General features: G+C 45.8%; 1 protein-coding gene and 1 pseudogene across 1 annotated transcript in view; both read left to right on the forward strand.

Moving 5' to 3' along the window:
- The window catches only part of LOC126235465 (protein Wnt-1-like), a 221,824-nt gene that overhangs the window by 47,245 nt on the left and 147,990 nt on the right, over window positions 1-26,589 (forward strand). The window lies entirely within an intron of this gene.
- Window positions 6,772-6,892, forward strand: LOC126238649 (5S ribosomal RNA; annotated as a pseudogene).

A 26,589-nucleotide genomic window follows, 5' to 3' on the forward strand; every position in this document is an offset into this window, starting at 1 on the left:
TGGGTGATACAAAATTTTAATTGAGTAAATAATGAGAAGCCAATACATATTGAAGTTTTTACGTGACTAATCTGTTATTTCACGAACCTTTAGACTATCAAAGACGTGAAGGGAATGAGGACTGCACGTAAATATTAGGGCGTATTCGTTGGTGGCCGTCCCGGTGCTCGGTCTGCACGTTTCATTCGCCAACAGATGACGACGAAAGCTATAAGCTTGCCAATCAGTGGTCGCGTGTTTTTTGCGCGCAGCCCTTTCAGTGCGAGGAGATTCGCAGAACAGGTAGAGAAGGCGAGAGAGGGCGTGGACGGCGCGAGCTAATTGCAAACAGCGGCGCCGCAGCCGACAGGAAGGAGCGGGCGTGGATCGCGCGACCACCCGCGGCGCAGCCACACCCAGCAGACACCTGCTAACAGGCCGCCACCTGCTGCTGCACCTGCTCCTAATTGCCCGCCAGCCAATGTCGGCGCGCCTTGCCTAAGAGCAGCCGACTAACGTGCCACCTCCGTACACGCTAATTGGCACATTAAACCAATCTGAAAGTCAAACATTTTCTTCCTTATTACGTTCTCGTAGACCTCAGAGTACTTGGGTAAGGTGAAAGTCAGCGTACAGGTACACACTTACGTTCCTATCAGTAAAATTCTGCTGTAAAAGTTGACGCAAAGACGTAAATCGAGGCAGAGTAAAACTCTGTGAGGAATGGGACTCCTATCCAGGAACCTTGCCATCTTACGGGGGGTAGGACGTCAAACGGGCCGACTTGGAGCAGGAGACTCACCACAGGACATTTTCATTTCTACTGTCTATACTTTTACAAATAAATGCACAAACTTTGTCGCCATGACCAGGAAGGATTGAGGACTCACAGTCATCGCAGTGGAAGTTCAAAAACGTAGCAAAATACTCTTTTTTTACATGTGAAATTTCATCATTTTTTCACTTATTACTGGCTGCATTTGTTGCTATAGGTACTCTTTTCTTCCTAAGTAAGAGAGATTCTCCGATGAATTTTTCATAGCATACAAACAGTAGTTTCAGGTGTATGAAATTATAGAATTTTCCAAATCTATTAAAAAGCTATGGAAAAAATTGAGATAATTAACTATAAAACTTGAGTTTTTTCTAAACATGAAGTTTAAAATGTAACAGTTCATTCATTTTTCATAAATTAAATAACTTCTAGAGTTTCATACACCTGTAACTATGGTTTGTATGCTGTGCAAAAGTCATCGAAGAATCCCTCTTACTTAGGAAGGAAAGTGTACCTATAGCAACAAATGCAGCCAGTAGTAAGTGAAAAAAATTACGAAATTTCACATGTAAAAAAATGTTTTATTACGTTTTTGAGCTTCCACTGCTATGAGTATTAATCCTGAATCCTTCCTGGTCATGCTGTTAAAGTTTTATGAATTTATTTGTAAAAGTATAGACAGTGGAAATTAAAATGTCCTGTGGTGCCTCTCCTGCTCCAAGTCGGCCCGTTTCACGTCCTACCTCCCTTAAGTCTATATCCATACTCCGCAAGGCACCTTACGGTATGTGGCGGAGTGTACCTCTGGTGCCACTATCATTTTCCTCTTTCTCTCTTGGACTTGCGAACGGGGCGTGGGAAGAACAACTTCAGTATCTTTCCGTATGAGCTCTAATTTCATAGTTTCGGGTCATGGTTGTTCAGCGAGACATATGTGAGAGGAAGTAATGTTCCCCGAAACTTCTCTGAACGTAAGCTCTCTGAATTTCAACAGTAAACCTATTCGTGATAAACAACGCATGTCTTGTAGCAACTGCCAATTATGCCCGCACACCCACCGTCGTCGCAACTGCACTGATATTGCTTCGACGTTCCCCCCCTTCGGCAGCGGAGCTGAACTCACAAGTTTATATACATTCTTTCGGCTAGTAGAGAACCATTCCCTGCCGTTTGGGTCGGGCATAAAACATCTTTCAATCACGTTGTGAATCTGTGTGAACTAGCAGCTGAAAACTGATCTCGCTTTCTATTTCCAATGATATTTCAAACACTTTCAACCACGACATATCCAAAGACAGTGATTTTATTTATTACTCGGGAATTACATAGCAGCCGGACGGAGTGGCCGAGAGGTTCTAGACGCTACAGTCTGGAACCGTGCAATCGCTACAGTCGCAGGTTCGAATCCTGCCTCGGGCATGGATGTGTGTGATGTCCTTAGGTTAGTTAGGTTTAACTAGTTCTAAGTTCTAGGGGACTAATGACCTGAGAAGTTGAGTCCCATAGTGCTCAGAGCCCAATATCTCAAAATAATCTATTATCCACCACTCCAATGTCTAATCCACTTATCAGAATGATATTTAATTAGGCTTATAATCCCTAACTTCCGACTACCACGAGAGACTGCGAACTTGCACCATTGAAAACAGACTCAAGAGAACAACGCTGCGCATTGGCTTATACATTATATTCAAAACGAAACGCAAGTCTGTTATGTCTTCCTTGGATTCCCTTTGTACTACTTTGCGTTACTCTATTTCAAATATACACTCTTTATAAAATTTTAACTGTTACTTCGAAATACGACTCCCGGGTTTTGGCTCTTGGGCCATTTCGTATTACAGATTTTAACGTAATATTCGTTTCTGAATACGCACTCTCTAAAGAGCGGTTACACAATGAAGTTCGTTGAGTCTCTCCGTAATGCTCTCGGGCTTTCTAAAAACGATCCCTTGACGAAACTTGCAGCTCTTCATTCAACCCTCTCTCTCTCTCTCTCTCTCTCTCTCTCTCTCTCTCTCTCTCTATATATATATATATATATATATATATATATATATATATATCCCTCCTGTTATGCCAAGGTAGGCTACGGTGAATCAAACTTGTTGCGAGCTACACTGATTGGATACCGCTTGGTGGTGTTGCGGTCACGTGACACTGTAACAAAAGTATGTAAACGGAGCAGAAATGGACGGGGGATCACTCTAGTGAAGATATGGGCTCCAAATGGGGAAATCCATCGAGATAGGCGACTTTGACAAAGAGCAGATTATCATCACGTAGTGCCTGTGAACGAGTATCACGAAAACGGCGAAGCTGGTCGAATGTTCACGTGCTACTTCTTGAGCATCTACGGAAAGGGGTAAAAGGACAGTGAAACTACCACAAGGCACTAAATGGCTGGACATCCACAACTCTTCACAGAACGCGTGATTCGGAGGCTCATATACTCTGCCTGAAGAGCACCCTGCTGGTGCATGTGCAAGTGTATCCGAGCACACCGTTCATCGTACATTGTTGAACATGGAGCTCCGCAGCAGACCACCCCACGTGTTCACGTGTTGACCCAACAGTATTTTCAGTCACGACTGATGTGAGCACGAGGCGATAGGGATTCGACCGTCATCAACGGAAACGTGTCTGCTCTTCGGATGAAACATATTTTTGCTACACTAAGTCGTCATCGAGGCTCGAGACGTGCTACTCCGTACGGATGCACCATCGTGGGCGTTTGAAGTCCTGGAGGAACACTTTCTGGACCGCATTCTGGCTCTGGGGTACCCACTGGCATGATTCTCGATTGGCCACCATATTCTCCGGAGCTGAACACATCAGACTCCTTTTTGGGGGCTATATTAAAGATAAGGTGTACAGCAATAACCATTGCTGAACTGAAAACAGCCATTCAGGAGGTCAACGACAGCATTGATGTACCGACAGTTTAGCTGTTCATGGAGAATTTCGCTATTCGTCCGCTCCACAACATCGCCAATGATGGCAGGCATGTCGAACATGTTATAACATAAATCCGAATATCTATAGTGACGCCGTCCGCTGTGGCCGAGCGGTTCTAGGCGCTTCAGTCTGGAACCGCGCTGCTGCTACGGTCGCAGATTCGAATCCTGCCTCGGGCATGGATGTGTGTGATGTCCTTAGGTTAGTTAGGTTTAAGTAGTTCTAAGTTTAGGGGGCTGATGACCTCAGATGTTACGTCCCACAGTGCTTAGAGCCATAGTTTGTAACTGATGTACGTTTTTTTTTTCTTTTTTTCATATACTTGCATAATTGTATCCCTGTGAGTTAGTCTTGGAGAGATGTTCTGTGCACTGAAGTGAGTCTGTTTTTGGTATGTTTTCTGCAGTCATCTTCCGAAACTTCGGAGTTACTGACCATTAATTATTGATATTCCACCCTTCTCTACGCTGGAAAACAAAGTGACGCGCAATATTTTTTTCGTATTATTACTTCTAAGCTCTGAATGCTGCAGAGCCACTCATTCTATCCCGGTCGTCCTATTCGTTACATTTCGTACGTGTTATCTTGAATTGCTGGCAGTCGCAGCCAAATGCCCACATTGTTGTATGAAGGCAACAAACTCCGCTCGGGCTGTAGAAAGTTTGTCAACACCACGACCGGTTTCACGCCAGTTTAGGTACATCTTTAGGTGATGTAACGGTGTCCACAACATTATTTAACGCTTTTATTGAAGCTTCTCCCCGTCCGTCGCATCCCCGATAAAATTAATTTCAGAAAATGTGATACCGGGATGCTTCCTTCGATGCTACCTCCCGGCTTTTGGTCACCGAGCAGAGGAGTTGAGAGTGAAATACCTGGCGGCGCACAAGTGTCGCGGTCCACGGAGCATCTGTTCGTTTTTTGGCTCTGCTGGAATTGCTGTGTGCGCAGGGCGTCCGGTTTACGGAGCGCGTCCGCGCGGCAGGTCGGCGACGCCGCCTTTCTTGCCGGCGGCTGGCGAATGAACGCCGGCAGGCCACGCTAATGATTTAATTACCGATGTGTCGCGCATCGCGGTGGCTTCTTGCGGCGCCGACCTCTCGTTTCGCGGTACGGGCGGCGCCACACAACGCACCCCAGCGGCCGGCAGCGCGTCCGCTGCCGTCGCCACGCACGACCGCGCCGCATCTCCGGCCGAGCGGAGGCGCAAAAAAACGGCGCCGTGTTCGCAGCCGCCACCACCACCGCTGACATCGACGCGCTGCGGCCGACGCGGTCGTTAATTGTTAACGGTGGGGAACACGAGCAGCGACTAAGAAACGCCACTCGATGGCACAAAGTGGATACCGCGAATGTTTTGTAACTGTTAGAGGTATCCAAACGCATCTTATGGAAAAGTGCCTGAGCGGCACGTAATTTAATCTGTTGTTGACACAGCTTTCTTGCTGTTTCTACGGTGATGGAAGAAATGGGAGCCGGCCGGAGTGGCCGAGCAGCTCTTGGCGCTACAGTCTGGAACCGCGTGACGGCTACGGTCGCAGGTTCGAATCCTGCCTCGGGCATGGATGTGTGTGATGTCAGGTTGGTTAGGTTGAATTAGTTCTAAGTTCTAGGGGACTGATGACCTCAGAAGTTAAGTCCCATAGCGCTCAGAGCCATTTGAACCAAGAAATGGGAACATCAACTACTAATGCTTGTTACTCACCCCCCTTTAAAAGCACACGCCTGTAGCTTTGGAACAATGTGGATCAGGGATGTAGTCTTTCGCCCCTACTGTTCAGTCTTTACATCGAAGAACCAGTGGTGGAAATAAAAGAAAGTTTCAGGGTTGGAATTAAATTTCAAGGTGAAAGGATATCAATGATATGTTTCGCTGATGACAATGTCATATTCGGTGAAAGTGAAGAAGAATTACATGATCTGCTGAACTGAATGAACAGTCTACTGACTACAGAATACAGATTGAGAATAAATCGAAGAAAGACGAAAGTAGTTAGAAGTAGCTGAAATGAGAATTGCGAGAAACTAAACATCAGGATTTATAGAATGAAATTTGGAAGTTTGGACGTTGTGAGACGAGGTACTGGCGGAATTAAAACTGTAAGGACGGGTCTTGACTCATGCTTGGCTAGATTAGATGGCAGAGCGCTTGCCCGCGAAAGGCATAGGTACCAGAGTTCGAATCTGGTCGCACACAGTTTTAATCTATCAGGGTCACGGAGTAGATGAAGTTAAGGAATTCTGCTACCTAGACAGCAAAATAACCGATGACGGACAGAGCAAGAAAAACATAAAAAGCAGACTAGCATTGAGAAAAAGGGACGAAGAGAAGTCTACTAGTATCAACCATAGGCCGTATTTGAGGAAGAAATTTCTGAGAATGAACGTTTGGAGCACACCATTGTATGGTAGTGAGACACTGACTGTGTGAAAACCAGAACAGTAGTGAATCGAAGCATTTGGGTTGTGGTGCTGCAGAAGAATGTTGAAAATTAGGTGGACTGATAAGGTATGAAATGAGGCCCTGCACAGTATCGGAGAGGAAAGGAATATGTAGAATACTGTCAAAAAGAAGGAACGGGACGATAAGTCATCTGTTACGACACCAGGGAACACCTTTCATGGTACTAGGGGGAGCTGTAGAGGGTAAAAACTACAGAGGAAGACATCCAGCAAATAACTGAGACTGCAGAGTGCAAGTGCTACTTGGAGATGAACAGCTTGGTAGGAGAGGAATTCGTGGCAGGGCACATCACACCAGTCAGAAGCTGATGACTCAGAAAGGATCGGGGATGGCCAAGAATTCAGTTCACTAGCCGTTCCCTGGCTCACATGCTGTAGCACTCAGCCTTGCTGCACACTTTCCCCACCGTCGTGCCACGCTGAGGAGGAGGAACAGGAGAAAACTGCGAACGAGCCCTATTTAGGTGGCAATGCAGTCGCACAACATATTACTTGGTTTCATATTTTTCACTGATACAGATCACAAACGTCACATTTTCAGTATTATTTATTTTTGCCACGCTGAAGACAATTTTTATCTGGTACAAACAGTCGACGGCAACGGCCTTGCCGCAGTGGATACACCGGTTCCCGTGAGATCACCGAAGTTAAGCGCTGTTGGGCGTGGATGGCACTTGGATGGGTGACCATCCAGCCAGCCGCCATGCGCTGTTGCCATTTTTGGGAGTGCACTCAGCCAATTGAGGAGATACTCGACCCAATAGCAGCGGCTTTGGTCAATAATACCGCCATAACGACAGGGAGAGCGGTGTGCTGACCCCACGTCCCTCCTATCCGCATCCTCCCCTGAGAGTCCTTGCAGAAAGGACTGAACTGGGGTACGTTCAGCTTCGTAATGCCAATTGAAGGGCTGTCTGATTGAGAGGTGTGGTGAGCCAGCCAGCCTCGAAACTGTTTTTAGGCTGTTTCCCACAACTAGCTAGGCACCCAAGTTCCGGCTCAGATTTATGCTACGTAAATATTTAGTAAATGCTCTGTAACTTGAACATCCTGAGCGTCGTCTTCTTTCCTATAGCCAGTAACCCTAGTATGGGCTGTCTCCCACCAGGCATCTCCAACTCCCTTTCGTCGACAACTTTGCTATTTATTGTAGGTCTCTATGGAGTTGTCTCATTGAGCAGCGTCTTCAGCGATGTCTCAATCGTCTTTACTCGTGGAGAGTCGACAATGGCTTTCGCTTTTCCACTGGCAAAATAGTCTGTATGAATTTCTGGCGGCGCAGTGGGTTTCTCCCACCGTCTTTACATCTTGGGCCTGTTGTTCTTCCGTTCTGTGAAACTACGAAATTCCCGGGGCTCATGCGTGATGGGAAACAATCTTGGTCCTCCCACGTGTCTCACCTGCCGCACGCTGTATCCGGTCCCTCAAAGACTTACGTGTCATAAGCGGCACTTCCTGGGGAGAGGATCGGACCACGCTCCTCCGTTTGTACCGACCCCTTGTCCGTTCAAAACTAGAGAATTGGTGTTCATTTATTCCTTCCATCTTACGCTGTCTTAACACACTCCACCATCGCGGTATACCTTTGCCCACTGGCGCCTTTTACATTAGCCCGGTTGAGAGTCTCTACGCAGAAGCTGCCAAACTACCACTTTCATACCGGCATGAGGTCCTCCTCAGCGGAAATTCACGCCGCTTTCGTCACGGTCCGTGCGGCTCCCACATCGGAGGTTCGAGTCCTCCCTCGGGCATGTGTGTGTGTGTGTGTGTGTGTGTGTGTGTGTGTTGTCCATAGTGTAAGTTAAAGTTAGATTAAGTAGTGTGTAGGCTTAGGGACCGATGACCTCTGCAGTTTGGTCCTATAAGACCTTACCACAAATGTCTGCCCCCGGTAGCGGAGTGGTCAGCGCGACAGAATGTCAATCCGAAGGCCCGGGTTCGATTCCCGGCTGGGTCAGAGATTTTCTCCGCTCGGGGACTGGGTGTTGTATTGTTCTAATCATCATCATCATTTCATCCCCATCGACGTGCAAGTTGCCGAGGTGGCGTCAAATCGAGACACTTGCAATCGGCGAACGATCTACCAGACGGGAGGCCCTAGTCATACGACATTTACATTTACCGCAAATTTCCAATTTTCCACGCAATTTGTCTGCCATGCCGAGATACTCATTCTATACCCTCTTTTCCAACGACTCCTTGACCACTAGTTTGGGGCGCACCCTTTTTCTGTTACTTCTCGGAATTCGCTTTCGGCTACAGCTTAACTTCACGCTATCTGTCACATTCCCGATGGGTGTGAACACTTCACCGCTTTGGCTTTGTGCGGCGGCCCGTATTGATTTTGGACTTCATTCGCTCTCAAGGACACTACTCCGGATTCGATCTATAGCTGTAAGTTTCTTGATTTTCGCACGCTACCTAGCGATAGCACCTTCGTGTACACTGATGACCCTAAGACCGAGCATGGTGTCAAATTTTCCTTCGTCATTGGAACCGACAGTTTTCGGTATCGGCTTCCAGAACACTGCTCGATTTTTACAGTGGAGCTCTAAACCGTCTATCAGACGATCCCGTAAATCCAGCGACACAAACTTTTGAAGAGGAGTAGTCTGAGGCAAGACTATAGCACTGTGCAGATCTTGATGGTGTTAGGACAGCAACCAGCCACAAATTTACTTTGGCTGCTGTCCTAACACCATCAACATTTTTCAAATAACAGCCACGGTCACCATCATGTCATCATATGACAAAATTGCAGTGTGCAGATCGTTTGTCGGAATGATTATTGTCAGGTAGTTAACCTTCCTCGCTTGGTCGGAGAGAAAGACCACCCCACTTCTCTGAGTCATACATTAACAACTGATTAAGCTGTTTAGTTGTTATTGGAAGTCTCTGTTAACATTGTACCCTTTTTACATCATTGTTAACTTTAAGCATAGTATTGTTCAGAACAATGTTATGTGTGAGCCGGCCGAAGTGGCCGCGCGGTTCTGGCGCTGCAGTCTGGAACCGCGAGACCGCTACGGTCGCAGGTTCGAATCCTGCCTCGGGCATGGATGTGTGTGATGTCCTTAGGTTAGTTAGGTTTAACTAGTTCTAAGTTCTAGGGGACTAATGACCTCAGCAGTTGAGTCCCATAGTGCTCAGAGCCATTTGAACCAATGTTATGTGTGAAGTATTATTCAGTGAAGTATCGTACAGACCAGTGGTATGTGTGAAGATCACGCGAAGTTTTACTCTGTCATTTTGAATACACACTTCATTCTAAGATAATTGTCTTGGAATGTAATTTAATAGGAAAAGTTACATGCCCCATCCCAGTGTTTAAAGAAGGTTTATCATTAAGCATTGCCACATCGCACCATATGGTCTGAAACAGTTTGAATACTGTTCGGAAATTTTATTTAAAAGTATAAACCTAGCCTAGACTCTGCCTGTTTGCTGTTGTGCTTTCGAGAGATCTGCAACAATGTTGTCAAGACGCGAGGTAAATGTACTGTTTGATTAGGGCCAGGTAATTGCTTTACTTCAGATGGGCATTTAATATTAAGGTAAGTCGTATTCAGACCGGTTACAGTTCAGTTGAAATTAGGCTCTGTTGAGCCAAAGGTTGGCATACGAGTTTAAGTTGAATAACAGTTTCTGGACACACAAACTGTAGACTTTCTATAGAGTGGGAGGTAAATTTGGGCTCAATTTTGTACAGAAACACATAGTGAGGAACTTACAAAGTATTCGTAAATGAACGAGTTTATAGAATCAAATTGACTCTAAGCACTAGGGGACTTAACATCTGAGATCATCAGTCCCCTAGACTTAGAACTACTTAAACCTAACTAATCTAAGGACATCACACACATCCATGCCCGAGGCAGGATTCGAACCTGCGACCTTAGCAGCAGCGCGGTCCCGTACTGAGGCGCCTAGAACCGCTCGGCCACAGCGGCCGGCTTTATAGAATCAAAATTTGCTTCAGCTGCAAGTAATTTTCTTAATTTATTCCACGACCAGTTTCGGAGCTGAAAGCTTCATCTTCGTATGCCACCAAATGATTACGGGAACATACATATGTGGCGGTCGGGCCAGTCAGTCATTAAGGATCACACCCACGTCAAGCGACCGACACGGCACGACAGGGAAGTGACTAGTCACTTCCGTGACGAGAACTGAGTTCATTGCAGCCGTTCGACTTGATTATCCATTAGTCAAATGTAAACGATACGCCTGTTCTGAGCTAAAGTTTAAGATGGGTTTCGTTCGTTGTAAGGAGAATACACGTAGTTCAAGTGACTTCCTACGGTATCGTCATACATTCGCCAGTCCCTCTTCTCTTTCCCTCCCCCAGAACCCTCCTCCCTGCTACAGAACCGCCTCTCGCCGTCGGTCCACGGTGACTGACTCGCTTCTTCGCAGGCGCCTCGTAAATTCCGAGCAAGTGACTACTTAGAAATGTACAGCCGAAGGGGCGAAAGTAAATAATGGCAAGCTGTCGCGGTAACTCGTATCGTTTCCAGCGGCAGCAGGGAACTCTGAACAGGTGTTTATCGAGGCGGAATAAAGTGCAGCCTGCTCTGTGCACGGCAGCAACTGCTATCGGCAGGACCCCGTCCTGCGGCCATCGCCTTGTCACATCGCAGGGAGCTGCGGCTGCATCAGCGCTGTGCGATGTTTCGTGCTGCGTGGCGAGCGAAATCGTCCGCTCAGCGTGCGTACGTGTCTCGCGCTGACTTAGATACATGTAATATCGATTTACGGTCGACCGGTAGTTGGGCAGCTTGCGATTCGAGCAGCAGGTGGTTTAGCTCAGATCTATCCAGCCCGACTTCTATGACTCACTGCTGTAACACCGGTGCCACTGCAGGTATGGGAGCCGCGCAGGCGCAGTGCGAAAACAGCAGTTTTACGCGATAAACCAGCAGTCAGTAAACGAACACAGTTTTTCGCTATACTTTCATTTACTGATTTATTTGTTCTGGCAAGACGAGTGCCATCAAGCGCTCTTTTAGATAAAACAGGTATTTTACATTATGATCATTAGCACACCGATATTATGAAAAGTTTCGAATTTAACAAGAGATCCAACACTTGACACAACTGCTACGGTAGTAGCTGTAAAAGAAAAAAATCCGGATAAGTGTTAGTAGGACTAGCGCACCGAGGGCTCCATACAGTCTTGATTTATGTATCGATAGAGGCAAGATATAAGTCTACCCTGTCCTGAGAAAAAGGGCTCTCAACAGGACAGACAGACAGTTGCTTAACAAACGACAAAAAAATACATTTTTCGTGTGATATAATTACAAACTGAGCCGGCCACGGTAGCCGAGCGGTTCCAGGCCTTTCAGTCCGGAACCACGCGACTTCTACGATCGCAGGTTCGAATCCTGCCTCGGGCATGTATGTGTGTGATGTCCTTAGATTAGTTAGGTTTAAGTAGCTCTAAGTCTATGGGACTGATGACCTAAGATGTTAAGTCCCTTAGTGCTCAGAGCCCTTTGAACCATTTCAATTACAAACTGAGAACATTTGGATTTTTTCCTTTACTTCAAAAAAACCTTACTCTTGTCAAATTTTATGATTATAGGTCGACGGGAAGTACACTACAGGTTTTGATGAGAGTGTTCGCGAGTATCAAAATATGTGACGTACATGGCCGTATATTCTGATTGTACGCCCGTTCATGAGGAAGAAGGGTTTTTAACAGTCCGTCAGATAAACAGGCAGGCAGACAGACGGACAACAAAGTGATTGTATTAGAGTTTCTTTTCACCGACTGAGGTACGGAATCCTAGAAACAACAATTTATTTTAGTTTATGGAAAGTAGAGTAACGTAGGAAAAATACAGGCAGTTAGATTTAAACTGAGTGCACTGGCAGCAATGAAAGTGATAGGAGGCTTGGGGATGCAGAAGGAGAGAAAAATGATAAATATATATGATGAGATAACGCAAAATGAATTGTGGGACTGTCTAGAAATGAACAGAGGGAGGAGCGTAACTTTCGAAAGATGGGAGGCTTACTGTTTCACAGAGAAAACTGCCATTACATGTTAACTTATCAGGAAAAACTTAGGATGTTGGTAAAAGAAAGTGTTACAGTTGCCTCTTAAATGCAACAAGGCATTCAGTTACGTGCAGAGTGCGTGGTAGCTGGGTTTTTCCCCTTCCAGCAATATTTCTTAGTCACTGGTAATGTTGGCCTATTTACTGATTAAAAGAATTTGTTTAGGCAAGAATTTGTTTAGGTACCTGTTTATGGATTATAGAGCTAATAAAAGCAAAGCAGCTAAGTGTAAATTTATTCGGTGATTACCTCACAATAAATGTTCAGTTTTAATAGCAGAGTCTGTTATAGTTAAATAAGGTACACGCCTGATGGCCATTCTCCTTTAAATTTTGTGTACCGACTAAAGTAAGAAAATTTCGATACTTTTTTACGGCCAGTAAACTGCACGTGCATCATCAAATGAAGAAACGTAGTGCCTTCTCCCATTACGAACGAATTCTATAATAATATTTTCTTCATTACATGCACAATAATGGGTATCGGTGCCTTGCTTCATCGAATACAGGAAACAGTGCTTGACAAGCCAAAATATATGTGCTCGTCTGAAGTCGCACTGTCAAGATGAATTTACTAGGAGAGAATAACGAGGAATTTTCTAGGTTCACATGGTGAATAAAATCTTCCCCACTGGCTGTTTAAATTCTTTTATTAAGAAGTCACTACCAGTTTAGCAGCAGCAGATATGCGTTTTCAAATGATAGACGTTTTAAAAAGTGTCATCTCTACTGATGCAACCCGGTAGTGAGTTTTTACTTAAAGTATTTTAACGACCAGTGCGGAAGGTTTTATTTACCACAAGGAACTTTTGCTGTGGCTGCCCGACCTTTAAAATAACATATCTAAAATAACATGCTTCTAGTTTCAATTCATGACGAGATCGAAGTTCCAGGGTGGTTGGGTAATGTCATCCATAACTCTTTACAAAGCGGAAATTGACAACAGTGGATAAAGCCTCGTAAAACGTGTTCTATAGATAGCCTTGGGAATACTCCGTAGCCTTAACTGGAAACATTCTGATAGAAATTTTGACTGATAATGTTAGGCCGAAGTTCGGTTTCGTAGTCAAATAAGATTCTAAATATACAGATTCAAGAGGAAAAAGTAACAAATTTCTTCATTGGAGTAGCGTTCTGAATGACGTAGACCAGTTTCCTTATTTTTAAATTGATACTTTTTCAGTAAAATAAGTACTGGGGACTAAATAAGATCGTGCAGTTATTGTAGCGGATGATTGTTTATACTGACATCTCCATTTACATTCAGTGCTACAATATGAAAATACATGCTAAAGATTATTAACGCACTGATTACCACAACGTGAGAGACTGAACACTCGTTTCGCGTTAAACAGATATGAAAGGAAGTCAGCCGCACAGTTATTGAAGGAAGTCAAAGGGTTCACAATCCTTGACGAGTAATCCGTGCATTGAGAATGCGGCATGTCTAATGAACTATATCTTTGTGGTCTTTCCGCGAAATGTAAGTTGGCGGCAGTAAAGTTGTACTGCAGTCAGCCTCAAATGCTGGTTCTCTAAATTTCCTCAGCAGCGATTCACGAAAAGACCGCCTCTTTTCCTCTAGAGACTCCCACCCGAATTCCTGAAGCATTTCTGTAACACTCGCGTGATGATCAAACCTACCAGTAACAAATCTGGCAGCCCGCCTCTGAATTGCTTCTATGTCCTGCCTCAATCCGATCTGATAGGGATCCCAAACGCTCGAGCAGTACTCAAGAATAGGTCGTATTAATGTTTTATAAGCGGTCTCCTTTACAGATGAACCACATCGTCCCAAAATTCTACCAATGAACCGAAGACGACCATCCGCCTTCCCCACAACTTCCATTACTTGCTTGTGCCACTTCATATCGCTCTGCCATGTTACGCCCAAATATTTAATCGACATGACTGTGTCAAGCGCTACACTACTAATGGAGTATTCAAACATTACAGGATTCTTTTTCCTATTCATCTGCATTAATTTACATTTATGTATCTTTACACCAATCACAAATGATGTCCAAGTCATCTTGCATCCTCCTACAGTCACTCAACGACGACACCTTCCCGTACACCACAGCATCATCAGCAAACAGCCGCACATTGCTATCCACCCTATCCAAAAGATCATTTATGTAGATAGAAAACAACAGCGGACCTACCACACTTCCCTGGGGCACTCCAGAGAGGATACCCTCACTCCGATGAACACTCACCATCGAGGACAACGTACTGGGTTCTATTGCTTAAGATGTCTTCGAGCCACTCACATACTTAGGAACCAATCCCATATGCTCGTACCTTAGTTAGGAGTCTGCAGTGGGGCACCGAGTCAAACGCTTTCCGGAAGTCAAGGAATATGGCATCCGTCTGATACCCTTCATCCATGGTTCGCAAGATATCATGTGAAAAAAGGGCGACTTGCGTTTCGCAGGAGCGGTGCTTTCTAAAGCCGTGCTGATGCATGGACAGCAACTTCTCTGTCTCAAGGAAATTCATTATATTCGAACTGGAAATATGTTCGAGAATACTAAAACAAACCGATGCTAAAGATATTGGTCTGTAATTTTGAGGATCCGTCCTTCTACCCTTCTTATATACAGGCGTCACCTATACACAGGGAAAGTTTTAATCTGCTACCTGTTCTGACAGTGCACTATAATTTTGTTATACGTCAAAATGAGTAAATAGCGTCCTTCTAGTGGCACGTAATGTTAATACTATGAAGTGAGATAGTGGGAAAAATGTTGGTACGTTGTTGAACACAGTTGCTGTGATCACTCGAAGTATTAAAACTGTTTCGTGTTCGACGCGGAAAGATTTCGTGAGGCCATCACGCGGCCTGGATTCTTGTTGCCGTAACAGCGAGTTCGGAACGACAAAACCGTCCATAATGCTGTCTCGCGCAGACGTACACCGCGAGGGTCCGGCTAAATCACTTTACATGGCCGTCGGATTTAGTACTCGGTTCGTCGAACTTGGTTTATACGGCACGCAAATGACAGGCGAATGCTTGCTTGTCGGCGCTCGCCGCCGCCGCGCAGCGTCTTAATATATAGAAGCGCGCAGACGCCGGGCGACCGCGCTGATGCATGCTCCGCGGCCGGAGCGGGGCGAAGCGACGCAAGACAAATGCGCCCGCGGGCTATTTATATAAGCCCCGCGACGAGCAGAACAATATTTCCGAGCTGGCATCAGGCTTGTGTATGTGCTAGCCGGGCCGCACCGTATATTACCGCCGGCCGCGTACATACAATTGTAGTCAGCTGGCGGCGGGGCCGGCCACGGCCGAGTAGGACTTGTTAGCGATCTGGGCAGACGCAATGCTTCAGCCGCGGAATGCCGCGCGCCGCACCGCGCACTGCTGGCCTCGCCTCGCCCGCTCGCCGCTCGCGCTAGCCGCTCCGGCAGAGGCCCCGACAAGGGACCGAGGGCCGGCCGGGACGAGCTCAGTCCCGCGATAATTAGCCACGGACAAAGGCAGCCTTTACCTCTCCTATCTCGCGCCTCCAGAGTCGCGGCGTAAATCCCGTGTGTTCGTCGTCCTGCTCGCCGTATTAGAGTACACGCGACCTTGCCATATGCGTTAGCGCACACGTTTATTCCCGTAGATCATAGAAATACACTACTGGCCATTAAAATTGCTACACCACGAAGATGACGTGCTACAGACGCGAAATTTAACCGACAGGAAGAAGATGCTGTGTTATGCAAATTATTAGCTTTCCAAAGCATTCACACAAGGTTGGCGCCGGTGGCGACAGCTACAGCTTGCTGACACTAGGAAACTTTCCAACCGATTTCTCATACACAAACAGCAGTTGACCGGCGTTGCCTGGTGAAACGTTGTTGTGATGCCTCGTGTAAGGAGAAGAAATGCGTACCATCACGTTTCCGACTTTGATAAAGGTCGGATTGTAGCCTATCGCGATTGCAGTTTATCGTATCGCGACATTGCTCCTCGCGTTGGCCGAGATCCAATGACTGTTAGCAGAATATGGAATCGGTGGGTTCAGGAGGGTAATACTGAACGCCGTGTTGGATCCCAACGGCCTCGTATCACTAGCAGTCGAGATGACAGGAATCTTATCCGCATGGCTGTAACGGAACCTGCAGCCACGTCTCGATCCCTGAGTCAACAGATGGGGACGTTTGCAAGACAACAACCATCTGCACGAACAGTTCTACGACGTCTGCAGCAGCATGGACTATCATCTCGGAGACCATGGCTGTGGTTACCCTTGACGCTGGATGACAGACAGGAGCGCCTGCGATGGTGTAATCAACGACGAACCTGGGTGCACGAATGGCAAAACGTCATTTTTTTCGGATGAATACAGGTTCTGTTTACAGCATCGTGATGGTCGCATCCGTGTTTGGCGAAATCGCGGTGAACGCACGTTGGAAGCGTGTATTCGTTATCGCCATACTGGCGTATCACCCCGCGTGATGGTACGGGGTGCCATTGGTTACACGTCTCGGTCACCTCTTGTTCGCATTGACGCCACTTTGAACAGTGGACGTTACATTTCATATGTGTTACGACCCATGGCTCTACCCTTGATTCGATCCCTGTGAAACCCTACATTTCAGCATGATAATGTACGATCGCATGTTGCAGATCCTGTACGGGCCTTTCTGGATACAGAAAATGTTCTACTGCTGCCCTGGCCAGCACATTCTCCAGATCTCTCACCAACTGAAAACGTCTGGTCAATGGTGGCCGAGCAACTGGCTCGTCACAATACGCCAGTCACTACTCTTGATGAACTGTGGTATCGTGTTGAAGCTGCATGGGCAGCTGTACCTTTGCACGCCATCCTAGCTCTGTTTGACTCAATGCCCAGGCGTATCAAGGCCGTTATTACGGCCAGAGGTGGTTTTTCTGGGTACTGATTTCTCAGGATCTATGCACCCAAATTACGTGAAAATGTAATCACATGTGAGGTGTAGTATAATATATTTCTACAGTGAATACACGTATATCATCTGCATTTCTTCTTGGTGTAGCAGTTTTAATGGCCAGTAGTGTAGCTCAGCCAGTGGAGAGAACTTCTTACCAGCCCGTTTCGCACATGCATAATTATTGCAGCTGCATGCATTAAATAAACAGAAATGTCCACTAAGGCGCAGCTTCCATAGCCTTCCCCCTCTCCCCTTTTTTTAAGTTTCAAAATACAATTCTGACATTGTCAGCGCGGGAGCGATCTGTATTGTTATGAACAGTGAATAAATTGTCAGTTATCGAGTTGGTTAAAATAATTTATTCAAACAGATGACCGGTTTCGGCAATTCTCTGTTGCCATCTTCAGATCTGTGTTTAGTTGATCACAATCCTACATCAATACAGTAAGTGGTGCTATACAATGTTTGTCTTTTGTATGCCAACCGGATAGGCGTTGCGTGGGTCTGCTCCTAAAACTTGAAGGGTAGGTCGAATGTAGGAAGCTAGGAGGAGCAGGTGAAATAGAACACTTGGTACTGCAATTGAAAGTGGTTTTACTATGTACTTTGGCTGAGGTGAGCATATAGGTGCGAAGCTGTACATCAAGTTACAAAGTGACAAGTAGCGCCTCGCCCACTATGAAATAGAAACAATGTTGCTTGGTCGTCTGCTCATCATCAAATGGGCTGAATATGGAGCGGCGCTCCTAGAGCTGCACAGCGCCTCCTAGAGAGCGCTGTCGTCGGTGTCGGTGTCGTAGTGCCAACCTAACGAACTTGCACCTACGCCGTGGCATCGGAGCTGTCAATACCACATTGTCCATGTTGGTATCAGGAGTTACTCCAGAAGTCGGCATGTCAGTTTTAAAATAGCAGCTATGTACACACATATTACTGCGCCGATTACAAGTGCTAACATTCATCACCACGTATTAGCGATAGATTATTCTAAGGAAATACGGAAAGATTTGAACAAAATTTCCACAAGGTGTAAATGAAACGCATCTGTTTTTATATGCAGATAAATGTGAAATAATCTCTCAAACAAAGAGAAAGAACAGTATAGTATCTGATTACAAGATTAGTTGAGAATATCTTGAGCATGTTACATTTTATGTCTAGGGCTAAAACTAATAAACGATATGAAATGGGACAATCACGCGAAATGAGTACTGGGGTAGGTGAATGGAAGACTTAGTTTTATTGAAAGATTTCCGGGAAAAAGCATGCATATGTAAAAGAAATCACATTAGAGGCTCTAGTGTGACCAGCTCTAGAGTGCTGTTCAAGAAAGTCCTAATATTAGACATCGAATGAATGAAGAGGCATGCTGGCAGGGTCGCAAGAGGTCGGTGTAGCTCACAATAAAGTGTAATAGAAGTGCTCGGAGAACTTACTAGCAATCCTTGGAACAAAGACCATCTCCTTCCCGCTTAACTATGTTGGGTAATTTTACAGTCCCTATATTCAAATATAGCTGATGACTGTGCGTCCATTATGCAGCCACCAATGAGAATAGGGATATTGAGGAAAAGATAAGAAATATTAGGTCAGGCACAGAAGTATATACCCATTCGTTTTTCCCTCGCATACTACGCTTAGTAGTAGGAAAGGAAATCGCTAATATTTGCACCATGTGCACTCCGACACACAATGTACAGTTCGCATCATCAAGTACGCTCGTTTTCCACACCCCCGCCCTTTTGACAGGTCGGTGGATATTAGTCCCACAGTGGTACTTTCCAGAAAGTAGCTGATACGTGCACCAGGTTTGATTGAATTCGATCCAGTGGTTCAATAGGAGACGTGGATCATAAACAAATGCATATACTCACATATATACATACTAAATACACGTTTATAAACGTATGGATTAGATGTCCCATTACGATCCCTTGTGACTCATACTATGTTACTTTCGGTTTTGCGGAACATTCCTCGTCTATTATAGCATACTGAGTATATTAGTGGAATATTCCTCCATGCAACCACGTAATTGGAAAGATTCTGCATACGATCGTATCTTAGGAGTAGACGATGTGGTACAGCGTAGAACGCCTTGCGGAAATCCAGGAGGATCGCATTACTCTTGCAGGCGACACTGAATGGGCAAATCAGTTTGGCCTGGGGCAGTTGGGCGCCTTCGTTAAATGCGAGCAGAGGCCGCTCTCCCACGTCAGTCAGAGGTGAGCAGCCTGGCAGTTAATCAGGGAGGGGCGCCCCGCAACGGGACACCTGTGGCTGCTCGCTGCACTACACTGCACTGCACTGTGCCCGCCGAGCACGGTCTCTGATTCCGCGCGTTGTGGCGGTTGGGCCTCCCTACAAGAGTTCGCTGCGCACCCAACGCCAATGGCCTTCTGTCGCAGTGGACCGTTATCCCTGAAAGAGATCACATGCCAGACTGTACGTCGATTAAAGTTTAGCACCTAACTAAATTCTCGGGGTAATAGGAGGACGTACAAACAATTTCAATTTAAAAGTGATGTAAGATTTTTAATATGTAGTCAGCGCACAAATATACATTGTAAGTCATTCTCCAAATTTATTCATTTTTTTCCTTCTACTACCATAGTGCAAAATTAGAAGTGCAAGGAGTGGCGAATAGAAGTTGTAATCCTAAGATTTGCTGATACAAATGATGCTTGTTAGTGTGTCGTCGTCGGAGTATGAGAAATTGTATTTTGTTTCAAATTTCATAATGTGAAAATAATTATTTATTTACCAAAAATGGCATTTATTTGTTGATTTAGCAACTCGGGAAAACAATAGGAAATATAATCTATTACCGTTAAGTGCTGACTACTAAGAATGGATGGGCAGCAAAAGAAATTAATAGACGAGTAAAAAGGGCAAGGGGTGGTCTTGGTAAGCTAAGTAGTTTTAAAGACAAAGCTTCCAAAAATCGAAAGCGCCTAAAAGAGATGTTTATAAGGCAGTCGATGTCAAGTAGATGGTATTCATAATTTTGATCTAATAAATGTTACGAAAACAGTGCAAACACGATTTTTATTGTTACAGTTTTTTCTTACTCAAAAATTTTTAGTTTTTCCGCGGAAAATTTCATTTTAACTGCCAGTAGAGTAAGTCTCCCAAGGTTAGGAAGCACCACTCTGTCGCAATAAACGTGTGTGAAATCATACGGGACTTAACTACTAAGGTCATCAGTCCCTAAGTTTACAATCTACTTAAGCTAAATTATCCTAAGGAAGAACACACACACCCATGCCCGAGAGAGGACTCGAACCTCCGCCGTGACCAGCCGCACAGTCCTAGGCTCCAGCGCCTTAGACCGCTGTCGCAATCGACGCGGATTCCACAAACAGAGAAACTCAGTTATCTTTGTTCATCCATCACATACGGATACCCATAGATAACCAATCTCAGGTTGGTGTTTTGTTGCTCTACGTTCAGATGGCATTAGACACACTACTTCTGGACCCCTACTGAAAAAACAAATCAACTTTGCCTCTGGAATCAGAACTTCCTTGCTGGTAGAAATCAGTACGTCATTCTGAAATAGGTGACATCGTCAGGTTTGAAGGTAGTTTCAGTAGTGACACAAAGAAAGTATTACAAGGTCGTTGTTGTTTACAAAGTGCGGGGTGTATCCTAACGAAGCGTGTATCTTAATGAAAACGATATACTTCCAAGGTTCACAGATGGTATCTTAAGGAACAAATTGTGGATAGCCACCCAGATCTGCCTACGTCCTCAAACTACACTATCGAACGCTCAAGCTATGTAACTACTCACATTCACTAAAAATACCTTTTTTAAAATATTGAGTGTTAGTTAAGTGTGTCGCGACTTTAAATATCTAATTTTATATTTGTTTCTATACTCCGCAATCATATTCTCTTGTTCGATTTACGAAAGGTGCGTGGGAAGCACGACTTTCGATAAATCTCTGAAGATGTGTCGGATTGTGGGGCGCTGAACTGCGCGGTTGTCAGCGCCCGTACAAATTTCCAACCTTTACTCAGTCCAATCTCGCCACTTTCATGAATGATGATGAAACAATGAGGACAACACAAACACCCAGTCATCTCGAGCACTCCGTCTTCAGGCCACGAGTGGCCTACCGTTACCATCCGACCGCCGTGTCATCCTCAGTGGAGGATGCGGATAGGAGGGGCGTGGGGTCACGGGAATCGGTATAACCACTGCGGCAAGGCCGTTGCCACCAGTCATCTCGAGGCAAGTGAAAATCCCTGACCCCGCCCGGAATCGAACCCGGGACCCCGTGCTCGGGAAGCGAGAACGCGACCGCGAGACCACGAGCTACGGACGCTGAATTAAGACTACTTTCTCTGAGTTCCTCGTCATCATTTCGCGAGACGCATATGACCCTTCCTGGGACGTAAACCAGCTGAATTTCAGCAGGAAGCCTCGACGTCGTCCACAACGCCTCTCTTGTAGTGTCTGGAGTTGAGTATCTCCGTGTCGCCCGCGCCGATTAGACGACCCAACGATGAAACGTGCCACTCCTCGTTGGATTTTTCTCCCTGTTTTTCTATTAATGCAACTCGTTGGGGGTCTCACACTGAAGAACAAGAGCCAGGAGTCGTTAGAACAAGTGTTTCGTAAGCCACTTCCTTCGTGAACGAATTAAATTTTCTAAATATTTTCCCCATTTATTTTTTTTTTCTTTTCGGTCATTCTATATTAGACTGTTCTGGATGCTTATACATAGGATTCTGCAGATTGTAAACCAAGAAAGATGAGCAACTTTGATTTTTAAAAAATAATGGAAACAAAAATCCGTCCTTGGCGTGAGTGGGGAGCGCGCGTCAGTGCCGTTGCTGGGCATGTGCTAAGGATTCGCTACTCGTCGGGTCGAACCGAGTGAGAGCCGCGACCCGCAGGAATGCAGAAGCAGACAGGGTCGGCCGGGTCACCACGCCACGGCGCGTGCGCGTGCGCGCTGCTCGCCACTTCTACAGAAGCTCGTCGCCTGCAGTTCCGCCACTGCGGCCGCTATTCGCATCACGCGCAACACCAGTCCAACACAGGAATCCCACCAGCAGCCTACGTACAAGCTCACAGCAGTCAAGAACCATTACTTCACGGAACTTCAGCTGCTCTACTTTCCAGACCCCCGGAGGCACTAACGCTTCTGTAACGTCTTCCGATCGTTCCACTGGTTAATGTTGCACTGCTCGCCTCTAAAATTGCAAATCCATAAAGTCGGCACGCAACAAGTCAGACTGGCATAAAATATACCACTTGCTTGGATCATTTCAATGTAATCGTAAAAAGCAGGTAGAATTAAAGTCATCCATATTCTGTATATAAAGAAGGATTACGCACTGGGTTTCTCATTAAGAAATAGCAGGTTGTTGTTGTTGTTGTTGTTGTTGTTGTTGTTGTTGGTGGTGGTGGTGGTGGTGGTGGTGGTGGTGGTGGTGGTGATTTGTGAGACGATCGGATTATGCCTCACTTAAGAAGAAAAAACGCCTACTGACGCGTAGCTGAACGATCAATGGCGTATGATTTAGCCGATGGATCGTGGCCTACGGAGGTAGCGTTTTGTCATCTGACAATATTGCTGTTCACGTTGGTCGAAATCCCACGACTTTCATACGAATGTGGAAGCCATGGCTTCAGGGTGGCCGTAGTCAACGCCATGCAGGAACTCAGCGTTTTGATTTCGACTTGAAACCTCTACTTCTTGTCTATGGATTTTTTTCAATTTTATCTCTGGGAATATTTTCTGTAATCTGGAGGTCTTTTAAGTCGTTCTGTGTTTCCTTAAGTCAATTCGATTTGGTTTTTTCTTTTTTTTGTTGCGGAAGTAGTCAACCAATTTTTTGGTCAAACTACTTCGGTTCTTTTTTAGGATGTCTTCAGAAAAATCAATTTTTATTTTCCGTATTGTGTCTGAGAGTTTTTCGGTAAAAGGTTTCGTTTCTGATTGCTGTTGTCGAATTTGGAGCCTAGGATTTTTCTTAATATCTTTCTTTCTTTCATCGTCAACCTATTAGCTGGGTCGTGGTTGGTGAAGGACAGCCAAGTGGTTTGGTAGGATCGATACCTTGCACCAGTGAGTCTGTTTAGTGATATATAAGGTCCTATTAATCTGTCGCCAACAATTCCTGCCCATACATTAATTGAAAATTGTTGCTAATGCAATTGGCGTATTGATTTACATCAGCCCACATACGTTGGTTAGGAAAATTGACAGTCCCATCTAACAAGAAACCAGCCTCGTTTGTAAGCAGTATCTTAGCTGTTAAAAGTGGATCTTCACCACATCTTCCAACAACTGACAGAGCTCTCGTGGTCGAAGGGCTTGGACACGCTGCACATGATACGGTTATAACAACTGTTCGTGCAAATCGCCCAGACTAGAGGATGACTAATCGCAATACATACAGAAGTTCTGCGTACACTAGTTCCAGGATGTTCTTCCACTCATTGCAGTACTCTCATCTCCTCAACGGAAGTGCAAAAGGTGGAAAGTATACAATGTTCCGCCATTGTTGTATCTATGGAGCCAGTCTGCTAGTCGCCGGGAGAGGTGGCAAAATAACTGTGTAAATGGTACCCTCCGTTCTGTATGTTTCTTCGGCATACAGTACACTGACTCGACTGTTGCTTTAATACGCCTGAAAAAAAGAAAAGTTAATCATGTCTACCACATTCCGTGTGGAATAGTAGGCGTCCATAATGCTGATAAGTACAGAGATAAAGCTGCAGTGTAAAAGCATTTCACAAACGTATCGCAACACAGCCTGTTTCCATTAGAATAAATGTATACGGTGTTTCTGAAAACTGTGAGTACGGTTTACAATAACAGTAACATATGTTTACTGTTTGCTGTACCCTAGGTATATAATAATTTGAGTCCTCATTTGTTTACTGCATTCAGTAACTAGTTCATAATAGCAAAGAACTTGCAGTAGAAGACATTTGTTTCGCAGTAGCTCATAGATCTTACTGTATGTATTTTAGAGCCCATGTTTACTAGATTTTTTCCTGTTTTGGTCCATACTACCAGCGCTCAAAACACAGCATACTTTTTAACACCCTTTCTAAGTAAAAAACCTTGTCAACCAGGTTATTGATTTTACTCGTGGTGACAATGACGGGAACAACTGTCTAAATCACGACTTTAATTCGATATGTTGTGGCTTGAACCAGAGTAGTTATTATTCAGACATATCGCCATGAAAGACTCAGATGACAAAAAGAGCAAACACACTTGCTGCCCTGGTAATCATCCGAAAGACTGCGGTTCTACAGTGTGTGGCGCGAACGCGGCGCCCCTCTGCCCCTAGTGCTGCGGGTATACTGACCCGCGGCGCAATGCCCTACCAGTAGCTTCCTGGCAATGCATGTCCTTCTCGTGGTTAAACATACTGGACAGTGGTACCAGTTTTCGACTAATCGTTCGTAGGAGAAATATCGTACATCACGAGTACTAAACTAATAATGTAGGATTAATCTACGAGCGCATACGCGAGTTGATGGCATATAATTACCTCTTTTGATGTTGCAAAAGTCTCGCCGTCGATGAACTGGCAATCTGTTTGTTAAAGTAAAATGGCGAGCTAGTAGTAAAGACGTCATCAAACCGAAGGTTGATTTGGCCACCTAGGTGCTTTACTAGGCGTGGTCCTATTAGAAAAAGTATGCACTTGCCTTCGTCTCTGAGGTTCGGACTGACTCGTTGAATCCATTGTAGAGGCCTACACCTCAAAATGGACTGCGAAAAACGGTACAACAAGGAATTTTTGTAATAACAATATTTGCAGGAGTTGAAAGAGGTGATAAAGTGAATAGGTCTAACTGTGGATCGAACCCAAGGCAATTGGAACTAGGAGTCATACGGATTTACAAGTGGAAATACACTCCTGGAAATTGAAATAAGAACACCGTGAATTCATTGTCCCAGGAAGGGGAAACTTTATTGACACATTCCTGGGGTCAGATACATCACATGATCACACTGACAGAACCACAGGCACATAGACACAGGCAACAGAACATGCACAATGTCGGCACTAATACAGTGTATATCCACCTTTCGCAGCAATGCAGGCTGCTATTATCCCATGGAGACGATCGTAGAGATGCTGGATGTAGTCCTGTGGAACGGCTTGCCATGCCATTTCCACCTGGCGCCTCAGTTGGACCAGCGTTCGTGCTGGACGTGCAGACCGCGTGAGACGACGCTTCATCCAGTCCCAAACATGCTCAATGGGGGACAGATCCGGAGATCTTGCTGGCCAGGGTAGTTGACTTACACCTTCCAGAGCACGTTGGGTGGCACGGGATACATGCGGACGTGCATTGTCCTGTTGGAACAGCAAGTTCCCTTGCCGGTCTAGGAATGGTAGAACGATGGGTTCGATGACGGTTTTGATGTACCGTGCACTATTCAGTGTCCCCTCGACGATCACCAGTGGTGTACGGCCAGTGTAGGAGATCGCTCCCCACACCATGATGCCGGGTGTTGGCCCTGTGTGCCTCGGTCGTATGCAGTCCTAATTGTGGCGCTCACCTGCACGGCGCCAAACACGCATACGACCATCATTGGCACCAAGGCAGAAGCGACTCTCATCGCTGAAGACGACACGTCTCCATTCGTCCCTCCATTCACGCCTGTCGCGACACCACTGGAGGCGGGCTGCACGATGTTGGGGCGTGAGCGGAAGACGGCCTAACGGTGTGCGGGACCGTAGCCCAGCTTCATGGAGACGGTTGCGAATGGTCCTCGCCGATACCCCAGGAGCAACAGTGTCCCTAATTTGCTGGGAAGTGGCGGTGCGGTCCCCTACGGCACTGCGTAGGATCCTACGGTCTTGGCGTGCATCCGTGCGTCGCTGCGGTCCGGTCCCAGGTCGACGGGCACGTGCACCTTCCGCCGACCACTGGCGACAACACCGATGTACTGTGGAGACCTCACGCCCCACGTGTTGAGCAATTCGGCGGTACGTCCCCCCGGCCTCCCGCATGCCCACTATACGCCCTCGCTCAAAGTCCGTCAACTGCACATACGGTTCACGTCCACGCTGTCGCGGCATGCTACCAGTGTTAAAGACTGCGATGGAGCTCCGTATGCCACGGCAAACTGGCTGACACTGACGGCGGCGGTGCACAAATGCTGCGCAGCTGGCGCCATTCGACGGCCAACACCGCGGTTCCTGGTGTGTCCGCTGTGCCGTGCGTGTGATCATTGCTTGTACAGCCCTCTCGCAGTGTCCGGAGCAAGTATGGTGGGTCTGACACACCGGTGTCAATGTGTTCTTTTTTCCATTTCCAGGAGTGTATTTGGAAATAATTTAAGTAAAAGAAATTGACTTCCAAGTTTTAGAAATGCGCATATTACACGAATTAGAATACTCTGGCACATTCAAGAAATTTCTGGAAATTTATGGTAAGGACCAAACTGCT

The sequence above is a fragment of the Schistocerca nitens genome, chromosome 2, assembly GCF_023898315.1.
Source record: "Schistocerca nitens isolate TAMUIC-IGC-003100 chromosome 2, iqSchNite1.1, whole genome shotgun sequence".
Lineage (NCBI taxonomy): Eukaryota > Metazoa > Arthropoda > Insecta > Orthoptera > Acrididae > Schistocerca > Schistocerca nitens.